This window comes from Triturus cristatus, chromosome 12, assembly GCF_964204655.1.
Source record: "Triturus cristatus chromosome 12, aTriCri1.1, whole genome shotgun sequence".
NCBI classification, from domain to species: domain Eukaryota; kingdom Metazoa; phylum Chordata; class Amphibia; order Caudata; family Salamandridae; genus Triturus; species Triturus cristatus.
The window spans coordinates 853,902,167-853,919,359 of NC_140595.1; the positions used below are offsets into that span (position 1 = coordinate 853,902,167).

At 40.9% G+C, this 17,193-nt stretch overlaps 1 long non-coding RNA gene across 1 annotated transcript in view; it reads right to left on the reverse strand.

Moving 5' to 3' along the window:
- Positions 1 to 9,449: 9,449 nt before the first annotated feature.
- LOC146783089 (uncharacterized) overlaps positions 9,450 to 17,193 on the reverse strand; it is a 62,311-nt gene continuing 54,567 nt past the window's right edge. The window contains exon 3 of the long non-coding RNA XR_014972183.1: positions 9,450 to 10,409. This is a non-coding gene — a long non-coding RNA (uncharacterized LOC146783089). The remainder of the gene's footprint in view (positions 10,410 to 17,193) is intronic.

The following is a 17,193-nucleotide window of genomic DNA, read 5'->3' on the forward strand; positions in this document are numbered from 1 at the left end:
ATAAATCGTCTGTAGAAATTGGCAAACCCAATAAAGCTTTGGACTTCTTTGATGTTTCTAGGGGTAGACCAATTTCTTATAGCTTCCACCTTTGATGGATCCATCGCCACTCCATCTGCAGACAAAACTAATCCTAGAAATTCCACTTGTTTAGTATGAAAAGAGCACTTTTCCAGCTTTACAAAAAGGTGGTTTTCCAATAATTTTTGTAGAATTGCTCGCACGTGTAGTACATGTTCCTCCATGTTCTCAGAGAATATCAGAATGTCATCAATATAGACAACTGCTACTCGATCCAAGAATTCACGTAAGACATCATTTACGAAATGCTGAAAAGCCGCTGGCGCATTGCTCAATCCATATGGCATGACCTGATATTCAAAAAGGCCATATTTAGTGCGGAAAGCTGTTTTCCACTCATCGCCTTCGGCCACTCTTACCAAATGATACGCGCCCCTTAGGTCAAGCTTTGTATAAATCTTTGCCCCTTTAACCTGATCCAGCAGCTGAGAAATCAAAGGCAGTGGATACCTATTTTTTACTGTGACCTGATTCAAGGCTCTAAAGTCAATGCAGGTGCGAAGACTCCCGTCCTTCTTCGGAATAAAAAACAAAGGCGACGAGACAGGAGATTGAGAAGGACGTATAAAGCCATTCTTTAGATAATCGTCCAGATAAGTCTTGAGGTAAAGATTTTCTGCTTCAGTGAGCGCATAAATACGACTGCACGGAAGGACCGCTCCTGGTTCTAATTCAATCTTGCAGTCGTATTCACGATGAGGTGGGAGCTTCTCTGCATTAGATTGATCGAATACGCTGGCTAGATCTAAATATTCTTCTGGAATTTCTTTCAAATCCATGACGCAAATCGTGTTTGTTAACTGAGCCAAATTTGTTGCGGGAGAACCAACTGAATGAACTCTTTGTCCATGAAAACAGTTCCTTTGACAATATGCAGAGGACATCTCCACAGTGCGTTTCTCCCAATCGATCTTTGGGTTATGCTCAGTTAACCAGGGTAAGCCTAAAATCAACTGAAATTGAGGAGCGTCGATTAGATTGAATCTTAGATATTCTCGATGTCCTTGAATCCCAATTAATTCGATGGTCTCTGTTTCTTCTGTGATTGGACCAGAAGTAAGAGTTGAACCATCAACTGCCCGGACCACCTCCAAATGTTTCTTTTTAATTGCGTGGATTCCAACTTCTTTGGCATACTTCAAGTCACAGAAATTGCCTGTGGCTCCTGAGTCAATCATCACAGATACATTCTTAATTTTAGTGGATCCAAATTTCGCAGTGAACGACACAGATAAATGTGGGGCTGCAGACTGCAAGGTGTTGATAACTTGTTGGTGTTCCGGAGTTGTCTCTTTTTTATTTCCCACCAGGGCAACTCCCTCTACTGATGGGATCTGTCTTTTAACCCCTGATTAGACTTGGGCTTCTTGGGACAGTCCTTCAAAAAATGACCAGACGCTCCACAGTACATACACAAATTCTTCAATCTTCTCTTTTCTCGCTCTTCTTTAGAAAGAGGACCTCGAATGGATCCTATCTGCATAGGTTCTTCACTTGAACTTGACTCTGACTTGTTAGCTTCTATCTTTGCCCTGTCTAATTGTGGAACAAATACACGAAAATCTCTCTTCTTTTCAGATCTTCTCTCGAACAGACGATGTTCTATTTGAAGCACCAGATCAATGAGTTCTGAGACGTCTTGCGGTCTGTGAGGTATTTGTGCCAGGGCGTCTTTTAGCTCATCCTTTAGACCCCGATAAAAAATTGCAGATCTCTTACTCTCGGGCCACTCTGTTTCCACGATTAATTTGTTAAATTGAGCAATGTAGGCAATTAATTCTCTGTTTCCCTGTTTAAGATCTAATAGCTCATTGTCTACAGCCTGATTTGCAGTTCTCCTGTCAAAAATTCTCAAAAATTCTTTTTTGAAGAGCTCATAATCATAAAGAACAGGATCATTGCGAGAAATCAAGGGCATAGACCATGCGGCTGCATCACCGCTCAAGTAAGACAGCACGAAAGCAACTTTAGCTTGATCCTCTGTGAAAACCACTGACCTACATAGGAAGTGCAAGGAGCACTGCGTTAAGAAAACTTGGGCCTTATGAGGATCTCCATTATACCTTTCAGGATTTGCCAATGGAACAATGGGTGAAACTGAATGGATTACTTGTGTGGCAACCTCAGCAGCTGTTTTGCGATTAGACTCTAAACCAGGAAGAGAGGAGGAACTGGCAGCTAATTCATCCATTCTTAGCCTAATCATATGTGTCTCTTGTTGTGATCTTTTAACTTCTTCTCTTAAACTCTTATTCTCCTCTATAGTCTTAGTTAGCTGAATTTGTAAGCCTTCAAGAATTCCGGCCAAGGCCTTCACATCCAATCCTTCAGCCATTCTCAACTCAGGCGGCAAGATGCTGGCACTTCAATCTGTCAAGATACCAGACTGAACCGCAGGAGTCGAGGATGGTCCCAACACCCCTCCGCTGCTACACCCTCCAGAGCAAGTAAATTCTGGAATGGCGCAACCGCAGGGGGGAAAGGAGAAGTGGACAGAAAGAGAGACTGCCTTAACACGAAGACTCGGAATGCTTCTTCTGGTCTCCACTACTCTGCTTGGGTCTGGATACTCAGCACCTGTGTAATGACAATGCATTTAACAATCTACTCTAACATCTCTTAAATACATATATATATATATATATATATATTAGAATACAATTATGAAATTACCCATTTAGTCAAGGCTTTTGCTTCTCTCTATTTTAACTTTTCTGAGGTTGTAGGAGGATGAGTATACTGTTTTAATGTTCTTGTAGCTTGGATGCCAAGAAACTCTCCTCTGAATATTACAAAAATAAAGTCTTGTATCACAGCAATGAAACAATGAAGAAAATTGTTGTACCTTATCTTCTTGCTGAAATATTAGCCTTTTGAACTGCTTACCAAAATGTTCCACTATGCTTCTTCCGAAGAAAAGAAGGTAATTAGTTATGAAAAATATTTCAGTTAGGAGAAAAACCCTACTAGCGCGCTAGCATAAAAAATGTTCTTCACAAACTTCTGAACTTGGTTAATGTGCAGTGAAACCTTCTCTTGCTGTTTAGTGGAAAAGTGACTACTAGAAAATAATTCTTTCGAGGGTTGCAGTGTACACACATTAACACTGAATGAATTCCAGGCTAAGTCCAGTTTGACAGGAACCTCATAAAAATGATGAATGCCAGATGCTTGCCTGAATGACTTTTTCAGGTTTAACTGAATGCGCTTTAAACTGTGAAATTATTATTTCCTAACTTCTCTTGACAGGAACCAATTAGGCATGAAGAATGCCAGACACCAGTTTAAATGTCTTTTTCCAGTTTTACTAAATACGTGTAGAAAATATCCGGAAAGATTACTTAGCTTTTCAGAGCCAAAGCGGTGACAGGAAATAGTCGAAAATACAGCTGAAATCTTCTTCCAGGAATTTCTGTCAGAAGCCAGACTGCAGAGAGACGTTATCGTGTCTCAAATGTCAGTTGAAGTGCACTGAGAGTTCGCAGCGCGAGAGCTTTTCTTCCAGCTAGAGGGCGCAAGGGTCAAAACACTAGACTGCTGACCTAGCTTTATCGGTCTTGACCTGATTCTTTCTCCATTTTGCTTCTGAAGACAAATGACCCTTGTCTTCAAGGTTTGACTGGTTGATGATCGTAATCTCCTCCATCTTGGGTATTTGCTTGCCTTTTTGAGCTCATTACTGATTTTCCTTCCCTGACCTCCAGACGTAATTACGACTGCAGAGGTCTTGACAGTGTACATGAAGGTTCATGTTGGTGTGGTTTTACACTGAATTTTTGTTAATTATTTATAGCTTAAGTAACAACACTAAATGATATTGTTTGTACTATTAATTCAACTGCAACAATGCCAAGTTTCACTGATGTTCTTCTTGCTTGTTTGCTTTTAGGTGCACTGAGAAGAGACATCACCAACAGTACTGCCAGACAGAAGGCCTGTGCACAACATGGCACGTGACCACACAACATGGACATCTCTTCAGCTTGCGAAGCTAAGTGCCACTGCCAATTGACAGCTTTAAGATGGCCCCAAAGAAAGGTGTTACCAAGACAGTGGCCAGTGATAATAAAGAGCTTACCACCACTTGCATGTCACCCCAGACCTTTTACGGGCAAAAACATGAGCCTGTCGTACCTGCCTCGGGGGAGCAAGTAGGGAGCAGCCCCACCGAAACATAGGTCCAAGCCTATGTCTGGCACGGAGGCAGCAACTCTAATCAAGGCAACATGGACAAGAAGTGACGTCGTATTGGAGTTATCTCCTTCGCAAAGTAAGTAAGACAACTGAGCTAAGTAGACAACAACAGCCACAGAGAGCAATAGTAGTTTCTTCCACAGTAGGAGCACTTCAGGAGATTTGACTTCATGCTGAGGAAGTAGGAGTAACCCCTCTTTCAAAAAATCCATTGCCTTCCTATCTCCAGCAGGAAAATGGAAGGGTAGTCCACCATCATCTTCCCCAATCCCCCGTCTGATGATCAAGACTCCACTTGGATGCCGCCCCAGTCTGAGACACTAGGAGAGGCTAGCAAAAAGGAAGGTTCCTGAAAGCCTTAGAGTTATGGATGAAGAAGAGGAGGATGATGACGACCTAGTCATTATGGATGTTAGCCCAGCCCCAGTGGAGACAATCACCTCAGTAGAAGTAGACACTGCACAGCGGCAAACATCAAAACACCCACCTACCCCCACTTCTTCTGATATTGGCAATGTCACCAATGTCAGAAAGTAGACCTCCCCAGTTTGGGACTTCTTTACCATTAGAGATAAGGAACTGAACATTGTAGTAGGCTCCATTTGCAAAGCAAATGTTAGTCAGGGTACAATTGGTACAAACTATGGTACCAGAGGCCAAACAACCCATTTGAGAAAACACCACGCAATCCCCTGGGAGGTGCACCCCAGCAAAAAAACTGCAAGTGGTAATAGAGAAGGTGGTGAGGGCAGGGAATCTGACCTGATCATGGTGTAAGGTGAAGGTGAAGAAGAGGGTGACATTTTTGTTATGCAAATCAGCCCTGTCCCCAGCAGTGCAGCAGTATTGTCCACATCAGCAATATCACAATGGCACAAGACTCAGAGTCAGATCGAGACACCAAGGCAAGAGCATGCAGTGACTGTACCACTGAGAAGCACATTGAGCCTACCACCTTCTACTCTCAGGAAGTTGCCTGCATCAGTGGCCCCAGAAAAGAAAATATTCCAGACTGCTATTCCTGGCATGTTTAGGCAGAAGGGGTAGTACGAATACACCCATCCAACGTCACATTTGTACAACAGGAAGCTGGTTAAAATGTTAGCGCTGGACCTCCTCTCTTTTTCTTTTTTGGAATAAATTGTTTTTCAGAACTTGTGGAAACCATCTGCCCGAAATTGAAGGTTCCCAGCTGGACCTATTTTGCCAGAGTTGCTGTTCTAGTGCTACATCATGATGTGTTGGAATTGGTTGGGCAAGCTTTGCAGCACAGTGCTGTTCATACTATTCACCCGATGACAGACGTAGAACAGATGCCAAGCCACTGATTACATGAGCATCACTGCTCACTAGATCTCTTTTGTGGGGGTTAGAGAAATGATATTTGCAGGTGCTGACACTGCCGTCATTTTTAATGGCGCTCGGAGGCATGCAACAGTAGCAATGTTCGCCATGAAAACGTCCCATACAGCTGCAAACATCTTGGATGACTTAAACAATAAAGTCTCAGTATGGCTGCAACCCAGAGGGCTTAAGATTGGATTTGTTGCCACAACAATGACAGTGATAAAGTTAAGACCATGTTAGACGGTGGCTTTTTAAGGCTCATGTGTTTTGTGCACTGCATCAACATCATTGTGCAAAACTTTCTAAAAAACAGAAGACTGAGTCAGTAACTTACTGTCCACCTGAAGAAGAATTTGCATTCATTTCAGCCTTTCTTTCAAAGGCCAAAAGCAGCTGAGGATCATTCAGAATGATAATAGAATACCAGTTAAAGCACTCATAAAGGAGGTGCCAACATGTTGGAACTCAACTTATTACATGTTCCATCTTTTGAGTAGTACAGACAGATCAATAAATATGTAATTCATAGAGGGGATGTAACTTTGTAAGGCATGATTATTGAGATGGACCAATGGGGCCTAGTCAAATGCTTGATAGAGATGCTGATTCCTTTTGTGGTTTCCACATGGGAAGCAAGGAGGACAGTACCACAGGCCAAGCTATCCTGTTGTTGCATATGCTACAGAAACAGCTACAGGAGGTGTCTGAAATGTACGCAGGTGTGGACGAAATAACAGATGCGCATGAGTTGAAAGCATAATCTTTCACCTATCTGTTAATACAAGGCTGAAAAGAGACATTGTGTCATCCAAACATTATATCTGTGCCACAATCAATTATCCATGGTACAAACAATTACTGGCCACTTTTATTCCTTTTTCAGACAATGATGTTTCAAACTGCAAGAAGTAGACTACTGGGAAAGCCATTGACCTAAAAAAAGATCGGCTGAGAATTTGAGATCCACTCCAGGGCACAAGTTCTGTGGTGCAGCCTTCAACTTTCGTTGAGCTTGAGGGTAGGTATGTTGCCACAAAGCAGCCAAAAACAACAACAGCAAGAACGGGAGCAACATCTACAGGAACAGGAGCATTGGCCCCAAAATTTGCATTTGATTGGTTACTAAAGGCAGGGCTTACTTCAAGTGCAGAGGCAAAAGCAAAAGAGGCTGAGAAAGGTGGAGCACCAAGACTATTAAGAGAATGGTCCAGGCCTATCTAGATGACCCAACAGAGGTCTATCTGGTTCAAAACCTATTGGTGTATTGTTATGGGAAGAGGCAATGGCCAGTGCTTAGGCTGCCAATAAAGAATCTGGCTTGCCCGGTAGCCAGCGTGTCTGCTGAATGTGTGTTCAGTACAGCTGGTCTAGTTGTCACAGACAGTGAGAAGGACAAGTCTCTTGACAGAAAACATGGAGCTATTAACCATGATCAAAATAAATCAGCACGTTATACCACCAAATTATACAATACCTGAAGTATGATCAAAGGAGGAAGAGGGTGATTGGTCAGACTCATATCATGATAGTGTGCTAGCTGACTAAAGTTCTGGGTGAACTACCTGAGTTTGAGGATGAACTCTAGTTCCCAGACTACTGAATAGGCCTGGGCCTTCATAGAACTTTCTATTCCCAAACTGCTTTGACAAAAAAGGATATAGCTAGGGGAACATTATATTATTAGGTTTGTTAGTGGCTCCCTGACTAATGCAGCACAACTGTTTTAGACACATGTGTGGCCAGATTGGACTTGGACCACTGTGCAGTGATGAAACCTCTCCCCCATTCCCTTCAAGTACATTGGAGAGACAATGCCTGCCTTCATCCCGTGCCTATCCTTTCTTTACTTCCCTAGCAGGACTGCTTCAAAACATTCGAATTACAAGACTGGACAATCTGTGTTTCGTGAATCAAAGAGGATCGGCAATGTACCACCCTGCTTGAATTGGAACAGGTAAGTAATTCACCAATGAGTGATATATGAGTGATTGTTGTTTGTGAGTGCTGAGATGATTCATGGGGTGGCAGACAGTGAGAGGGGGTGTTTAACTATGCTTATTGAACTTGATTGTCATTATTTGCAATGTTGGTGGGCTAATGGGTGATCAATTTGTTCCTGAAGGTGATTTCTTCTTTCCCCTTTGACACTTGGTGAGGTTTGTTTGCCGGGTCCACACTGCTTTGTTTTGTGGTTCACATTCCTCAAAGACCCAACCCGTTCATTTAGCTAACCAACACAAATCTTGTCGGCACAAAACAATTTACTCAATATTTCTCTTGTTGTCCATCGATAGCATTGCACTACAGGTCGATCTCTCTCATTTGGGTCGGGACTGGAGTCGGTACGGAGTTGGACATGTTCGTTACTCAATCAGGAAGATGATGGAAGGACTCAGGGCATGAGCACTTCAACAACTGCCAGAACAAGGAAATTATCAACTTCACGGAAATCAACATGGTTTTGATGACTTCAAGAGGCCTACTCAACTCTGTGAACTGGTGAAAGCGCAATGATTACTTGATTTGGGAAATGCAATACGGCTGAGTGTGTGTGGTGGCTGGCTCAAATTTGAAACAATGTGGTTGGGTGGGGGATTTATTGTTGTAGGTAACTGGAGACAGACATGTGAAAACGTCACATCGTCATCACCTTATGAACATGCTGGGCTAAAACGTTGTGATGATGATCATGACAGTTGCAAGTTTGATCAGCCCAATATATTCAGCCACTTGTCTTTGATTGTTGATTGTTGTAATTGCTCTCAAAAAATTGATCTCCCATCAGTCATTAAAAATATGATTGCAGAGGACTATACTCCACCTCTGCTTCTGAGTCTTCTTGGTACACTCCTCATGAAGATTACCTTCTGTCCTTCTCAATTTTATAATATCATTTCTGTTTTACAATCCTCAGGCCTTCTTTCTCCTGCATAAAAGGCAAAAGCACCATAACACACATGTTCAGTTTACCGGACCACTTCAGCTAGGCAGGCACCCAAGATTAACAGACAATCCAATAATACTGCAGATGGACTGCCCAATTTGGCGACAGTATCATTTTTCTTTTAATAATCCTTTTTTTAGAACTGTATGTGCTCGCTTCAGTCCTACATAATTTGTATTACATTTTTTCACACCTAGATGACAGAACATTTAAATATATAATAATATAATAACATGGATCTCTCTGGGGCTGACGCCCTGTTTGAAATGCACTTAAGTTTACAGTGCCATATTCGTTACTTCATTTCATCTCACAACAGATTAATGATGGTTGATTGCTCATTGCCCAGATGACTATTGTCTTTGTGTAGTGTTTGTCTTTGTCATACCTTTCCCCAAATACCCTTTCCCATCCATTCATGAAACACCTAACCCTCTTCCCCCAGGCTTGTGTGATATATTGAGGTGTGATTTATTAGTTTACACCATTAATTGATCACAAACTTGGTGGGGTGGATGTGGTGAAAGCAACACCAAACGAGTGCAAGATCTTCAGTTCTATTACCTAAACAATAGCCCACACTGGCTCCATTTACCCACCCACGCATAAAAAGTGATCAATATTTTATGTATAGAAGAGCATAGTTCATTAGCTTCATCATTCAGGCATTCTGAGCATAAACGCTTAATCTTGTCCTCACTAGTACACTCAAGTCTTTCATAACTTTGGTATTAATTGAAATACTACTTCACCATTGCTCTGAATAATTTAGTATTAATCGTTATATCTTCACTATCAGGTATTCCTTGTTGTGTAGTAGTATGATTTCATTCAATTGTTTGTAAAGCTATGATATAATAATTAATGACCCACTAACTCTGTTTTTATTTCAATTTAGTTTCCTGTGATGAATAATCCTTCTGATTATTCCTACAGTTAGAGTTCACCTAGGTGGGAGTGGGACCGCGCTTCTGTTTCCTTCACTGGTAGTGCGCTAGCCTGCTACTACTACCATCACCCTGGCACCTTGGGAAACTGTGCAGCCCTTGCGTCATCTATTCAGGGAGAAAAAACTATGGAGCCTTGTTGTACTTGTAGGCAATATAGGCAATGCAACCTCCCCCCTTGGTTGTCCATATACTTGCAGACAGCAAAGACTAGGAGAGTAGTGGAACAAGGGTATTGCATTACTAATTGTCATACACTATCTGCAGATTTTAAAAAGAGGCTTCTCTAAAAGGCAGCAGTGCCAAGTCAAATACCCCCAAAAAAGATTTGAGGAATAAATAACATAAAATAAATATTTATTACCCTAACCATATTTTAAAACCCATACTTTCCACCCACAACTGACCCACCCTTCTACCCAAAACATCTCCCCATCCCCAACCAATGTCCAAAATGTCCATTGTCCAACAAGTCCAAACTGTCCTTGTCCCAACTCCCACATTCCCACCTTCTCCACCCACAAGTCCCACCCACCAAAACAAATGTTTAAAAAGGGGCAGAAGAGGGCACTAAACACAGTGTGCAAGGAGCTTTCTGAAGAGCCCTTCCATCTGTGCCTGCTTTGCTTCTATGCGTGCCAACCTCAGCAGGACGCGGCATTGGAAGGTTCATTCTGAAAATGAGGGAGGGCAGCAGTGATGGAATGATGGTGGACAGTTGCCAGATGACTGTGGCGTTGTTGTTGCTGAGAGACTGAAGGCGCTGGAGGCTCACTGGGGCCCTGGGCAGCTACCTCCTCCTCCCCAGGCCACCAGCCACCGGTACTCTGCCTGTATGGCCTCCAGCTTTTGCTGCCGGGCTGCTATATCCTTCCGATATTTAACAACAGGAGTAGCTATATCAAGAAAGAAAAAAGACAAATTGTAAACAATGCTCTCTGCAAACCTCTTGTTTAAAATTATGTAGTGGCACAGTAGCAAACCATTGCTGTTCCCCTAAGGCCATTCAGTTTTAATGTGATTAGAGTCACAGCCATTACCCGCACATGCCTCACAGACTAAAGGCAAACGTCAAATGCACTAATTGTCTGAAAGGACTTATTAAGGCAGAATAAACACAGCACACTTGTTTAAAAAAAACAGTTTTTTTTTCTTTTAAGAGATTTCCTAGTATAAACTAAACAGGCCCGTTGTGTGTAAAAAATAAATTAAATGACCTCTCAGTAATGAGTATGGCATTAAGAACTATGGAGTACAAGTAGTCTATCTCTTTTTATGCTAAATTAACGAAGGCATATCGTGAGGGCAAGGCCGTCCTGTTTATGTTTGATCTCTTGGTGGCTTTTGACACCATTCTCCATGACAGATTATTGAAGAGGCTACAGAATATCGGAATTGTAGGCATGGCTCTAAAGTGGCTGACTTCTTTCTTGGACAATAGAAGTCAAGAAGTCTGGATTCTCTAGTTTACATCCCCAATACAGAATCTGAAGATAGGTGTCCCAAAGGACTCAGCTTTGAGCTCTACACTTTTTAATGTCTACCTGACTCCGCTCGCTGATCTGGTTGAATCATGAGGAGCCAAAGTAATTTCTTATGCAGACAGCACACAGCTTCTCTTTAAGTGTTAAAAAGACGCAGCTTTTGAGGGTGATAACCTCAGAGTATGCCTCTCAAAGGCTTTTGGCTGTCTATAAACCAACTTAAATACAATCCAGACAAATTGGAGATCGTTTTCTTCGGAACCCCACATTCTGAGATCTGGAGCTCATGGTGGACCCAGGATACTCCCCCTCCGGCTACTTTCCAGGATTCAGTAAAAAATTTGGAATCAAAACTGATGAAGCTTTGACCATGAAACCCTGAATTCAAGCTCTGTGGGTATTTGCTTTGGGCTGCTATATGCCCTGAGAAAATTCCTACCTGAAGTATTCCTCTTAAATTACATCAGGACACAGGTAAGTTCATTGAAATAGATTTAATCCATAGAGATCCCATCCATATAGAAGCTGGCATAAACAGCAACTCCACCAGTTTACTTCCAAATCTCTCCACATAGAATTCAGTGACATCACAGATGACACTACTAACATTCCTAAGCTAACATCCAATTATAAGATGAGGCATAGTAAGTGTTTGCCATATTATTGACATACTACACACCTCCCTTCGTTACACAAAATTAAATGCAATTGTATCATATAAATATAAATCAGAAGATAAAGAAAATTCTCTAAACATAGTGCGAAAGATAAGATGATTTTCTACAAAGTCTAGATGAAGCACGATTCTTATCACCTTCGGATTTCTTTGGATGAATATTATCATTACATTCATCATGACAACCACCTACTCTTCCTTTTATTACTACTACTCTATTCAAATTCCAAATTCTATGATCTTTATAGCATTTTTGAATACCTTAATGACTTTCATGGGTTTCATGAACTTTGCAACAGAATTACCCATCAAGCAAGGACGTTTAACCATCACCAAGTCACCAATCACAACCTTAGTTGTTTTTACAGCTTTCTTAACATCAAAATAACACTTTCTTAATTTTCCTTTTTCTTCTTCTCTTTTTTGAATCATGTTGTTGTTACATTTCTTTTCCTTACCTTTACCCAACTCATATCTATTAACCCATGTAGGTTCAACATTGGTATTAGGAACTCTCCCTCAGAATAAAAGAAAAGGTGTTTTACCAGTGGTGGAATGAGGAGACAATCTAATCTTTCCAATTTAAAGACATGGATTTAGATAATGCAATTGTCTCTTTAATTACTCTGTTAAATCTCTCCACCATTCCATTTGCCTCGGGATGGTAAAGAGAACACTTCTTATGTACAATACCTTTAGATGCTAGAAAATTCTTCATCTCATCTGACACCAACTGAACTCCATTATCCGTTAATATGGATTCAGGGATTCCCTCTTTAGAGAACAAGTTTCTCAAATATTTAATTATGTGAGTTGAGTCAATGGTTGATAAAAAGAAAACTTCAAGCCAACGTGAAAACATGTCAATTACCACTAAAATAAAGGTTTGAGACCCATTTGAGTGAATTGGGCCAAGAATGTCTAAGGCAATATCTTACCAAGGGTTTGAAGGACGTCTCCTTAAAACCATAGGCTGGACACGTGTGATCTTGGACTTATCACTCAATGTATATGGGATACAATCACGAATTGGACGTTCCACTTCTATATCCATGCCTGGCCAACAATATGACATCCTCAAACGTTCCTTACACTTTGTAATACCTGCATGAGAGGAATGAACTAGATCTATCAATTCCTTCCTAAGACTATTGGGAGGAACTAATCTCGTTCCCCAAAATAAGAGATCATTCTCTACTGACAATTCGTTACGCACTGCCCAAAACATTTTAGTGTCCTCAGATCCTTGCTTGTAGCTGTTCCAACCCTTCTTAACCAGATCTATGATTTCATTTAGAACAATATCCATAGTCATTTCATCACACCATCTTTTTTCACAAATAATTTTCTGATCAATGACACAAACTAATTCATCAGAATCTTCCCAATCATCTTTATCAGATAAATTTATGGGTGTGAGACGTGATAGGACATCTGCTACATTATTTTCGACTCCTGGTATGTATTTTATCATGAAATTATATTCTTGTAGCCCTATCACCCATCTGGTAATCCTGCTAGATATTGAATCTAGACCCTTCTTGCTAAATATCTCTACCAAAGGCTTGTGATCTGTTCTCACCTCAAAATTAATGCCCCAAAGAAGTGACTCACGTTCTACAACAGAATATCTAGTTTCAGGATCTTTGAGACTACGTGACAAGCACATAATAGTTTGCATACCATCCTCACCTTGCTGTTGCACGACAGCTCCCAAACCCTTTTCACTTGCATCAGTGATGAGTATTGGTTTGATCATAGGGTTAAAGCTAGCAAGAGATGGCGCAGCTTTGAGTTTACATTTGATATCCTTGAATTCCTCTTCACAACATTCAGTCCATTTAAAATACACACCCTTCTTTAATAGGTATCTCATGTTTGCCGCACAATTAGCAAAATTCTTTACAAATTTTGAGTAATACTCAACTACCCCTAAAAACTTAATGAGTTCACACTTGTTGGACGGTGAACTCATCTCTTGAATAGTGTTAATTAAATCAACTTTAGGTTTCACACCATCACAAGTTATGTAATCAATGGAGTTAGCTCTAAATTTGCATTTTTCTGCTTTAATTGTCAAATTATGATCTGAAAGTCTTCCCAAGGCCGACTTCAAGCGAGAGTCATGTTGACAGGTGTCCTCCCCAAAAATCAGAATGTCATCTTGGTAAACATAAACACCAGATAGACCTTGAAGAATATTTTCCATTACCCTTTGAAACACAGAAGAGGCCGATACTAAACCAAAGGGCATGCGTATAAATCTATATGTACCGAATGGCGTTATGAAAGAAGTGTAGTCCCTACACGACTCCTCCAATTCTATTTGGTGGTATGCCCAAGTTAAGTCGATTGTACTAAAGACTTTGGCTCCACCCAACAGAGATAGTAACTCATTTATGTTTGGCAAAGGATATTTATCAATCACTACACATTTGTTTAATTGTCTCAAGTCAATGCAGAGTCTCAGGTCCCCATTGGGTTTGCGTGCTGCCACCACTGGGGCCAACCATTCGGTCCCTTCAACCTCCTCTATGATGCCCCCTCTTTTCATTTTACAATTTCTTTTTGCATGTCTTCCCTTACCGAAATTGGAACATTTCTCACTTTGCAACATACAGGAATGGCATCCTTTTTAAGTATGATCTTGTGCTTGTAACCTTTGAGACAGCCCAGCTTTTTACTGAAAACACTGGGATAATCTCTCTTGAGATCAGTCAATCAAATTCTCACCCTCTGCTTTCCTAATAGAGTTTATGTCGCTTTTAAATTGAATGGGAGGATCAGCATTGGGATCAAGGAAGACTCAGAGATCACCTTGATGGATCCAACTGATGATGCTATTACCCTTTTTCGATACATAAATCTTTCCTGAAATCAACTTCCCCTTGTACTCTATCAGACCAATGAAGTATCCATGCAATTTGATGGGCTCCCCCCCATAAGCCAACGGCCTTATGTCGGGCTTTAAAAGTTTAAACTTACCTCTCAAATTATTCATATAAAGCCCACTTGAGACTATTGTGATCTTAGCTCCTGAATCAAATAGAACTCTAGTTTTAGCTCCTTCAACTAAAATTTCATCACATGGAGAATTTCTCTTCTTTTCTCCAGTCACTATCTGCACTACTATCTGACCACATTCATAATCTTCAGAGTTAGATTCATCATAGTCACAATCATTAACTTCAACCTCTTTCACTTTCGGTACGCTTTTACTATTACACATTGAGGCAAAATGACCTTTCTTCTTGCATTTAGGACATGTCAAGCCTAGAGCAGGACACTTTGAATTATTAGCCAAATGTCCCATTTTCCCACACCTGAAACACTTACTATTAATCCATCTTTCATTAATTTTTTCTTTGTTTGACAAGGCTTCTTTATGAGTCTTGTCTTTACTTCTATAGTCCACTTTGCTTTTATTTTTCACCTCTTGAACCTTGTATTCTTTGATGGAATCTTTCTTCAAAACAGCGACACATTTCATAGAGTGTTCTATTCTTTTGGCTACAACGAGAACCTCATCCAAGGTAGGTTCATCGCGTAACCATAACTCTTCCATGACTTTTTCTATATTACATCCAACCATGAACTGGTCACGTATACGTTCATCAGTTAAACCATCGAATTTACATGAAGATGCGAGTTTCCTTAAAATAGTTACATAACCTTCCACAGTTTCTTCATCACCTTGCATTCTTTTAGCAAACATGTATCTTTCTAAGATGGTGCTTACTTTTGGTAAGTAGTGTTTATCTAATTTTTTTATGCAAATTTCATAGTCATTGAGCCCATTCGCCTCCTCGTATGATAAATCTGGAAGATGGTCAAAAACGTCTTGCCCCTCTGACACCAAACAGTGCAACAGTAAAGCAGACCTCCTCTCTGCGCTTAGTGAAGGGCCACATACCCTAGCATAACTCTCAAATACAACTTTCCACTTTTTCCATTTTATATGAGAACTACCAGGCTCTCAGACTCTTCTATTAAACGTTAGCAACTCAAAAGGAAAAAACACAGAGTGCAGTTAGAAATAAGGTTTGAAACTGCAACCATTTCCAACAGCTGATATATTCCGTAACTGTCTTCAGCGCGATCAAATGCTGCCAATACTAGAAATGTCACTCATAAGCCAAGCTATCAATGAGAGAACATCAAACAGCACCAAGATGAGCCTGATCGGTTATGTATGTATTCAGAATCCAATACACATGCGGCGAAGCTCCCAATCTTCAGCAAAAATAAGCTTCCAACTAATCTTATTAAAATCTGAGTTATCAGGAGTTCCCTTAACACTCACAGTCACATTATTTAAATCAAATGAGAAAGGTCTTTAGGAAGATATGTTGAGTTCATTCTGAGAATAGACCTGTTCTTTAAAATCACTGAATTCCTCACCAGCCTTCAGTGTTGAGATCTCACATGGCATCCTGCCGACTACGCCAGTGAAGTATTCCTCTTAAATGACATCAGGACACAGGTAAGTTGATTGAAGTAGATTTAATCCATAGAGATCCCATCCATACAGAAGCTGGCATAAACAGCAACTCCACCAGTTTACTTCCAAATCTCTGCACATAGAATTCAGTGACATCACAGATGACACTACTAACATTCCTAAGCTAACACCCAATTATAAGATGAGGCATAGTAAATGTATGTCATACTATTGACATACTACACTACCCCTCCTCTCAATTGATACAAGGAAAATAGTGATCCAGGCCCTAACTACTTCCAGACTCAACTATAGAAATGTTCTATACTTGGGTCTGCTGGAATACCTCCTGAGCCGCCTGCAAGTGGTTCAGAATGCAGTGGCTAGATTAATTCTCAATCTTACTCCTAGAAGCTGCATGTCCCCACGCCTAGATGCCTGCATTGACTACCTGTAAAAAAAATACAATTCAAGGCACTGGTTTTGGCACATAAAGCCCAACATGGAAATGGCACCATCTACCTTAGGAGGAAGCCATAATACTATGACCCCCTGAGAACATTACAGTAATCTTCTAGCCATCTTGCTACCATTCCCAGGGTCTGCCAGGTTAGAACCGGGGGTAGATATTTCACTTATTTGGGTGCCCAAGCCGGGAATCAACTCCCGATGGCACTTCAGGCCACTTCACTTCTGTCCACTTTCAGGAAGCAACGAAAAACCTGGCTATTCAGCAACTGAAGTACCTTTGCTCAGTTAGGTGTGTAGACTTCCTGTCACCACCGCAACAATCTCCGGAGTAGCCGTGCATTCTATAAGTGCTGTTTCATTCATTAATTAATTCATGCTAGCTCATCTGGCACCCTAGACATGCTTGTTAGTTGTACTTTAGTATTCTCTGCAGTCTGCAGCTGGGGTAGCTGTAATAAACAATTATCTCATTCAAATGGCCCTGCTCTTCTACAAAATGGCCTTCAATTTTTCCTGACTACAAAGCAGATGAATAATTTGAATAATACATGTCGAGTATAACATTAATCATGTGGACATCCTGTCGACCATATGCAGACGGCAGGAAA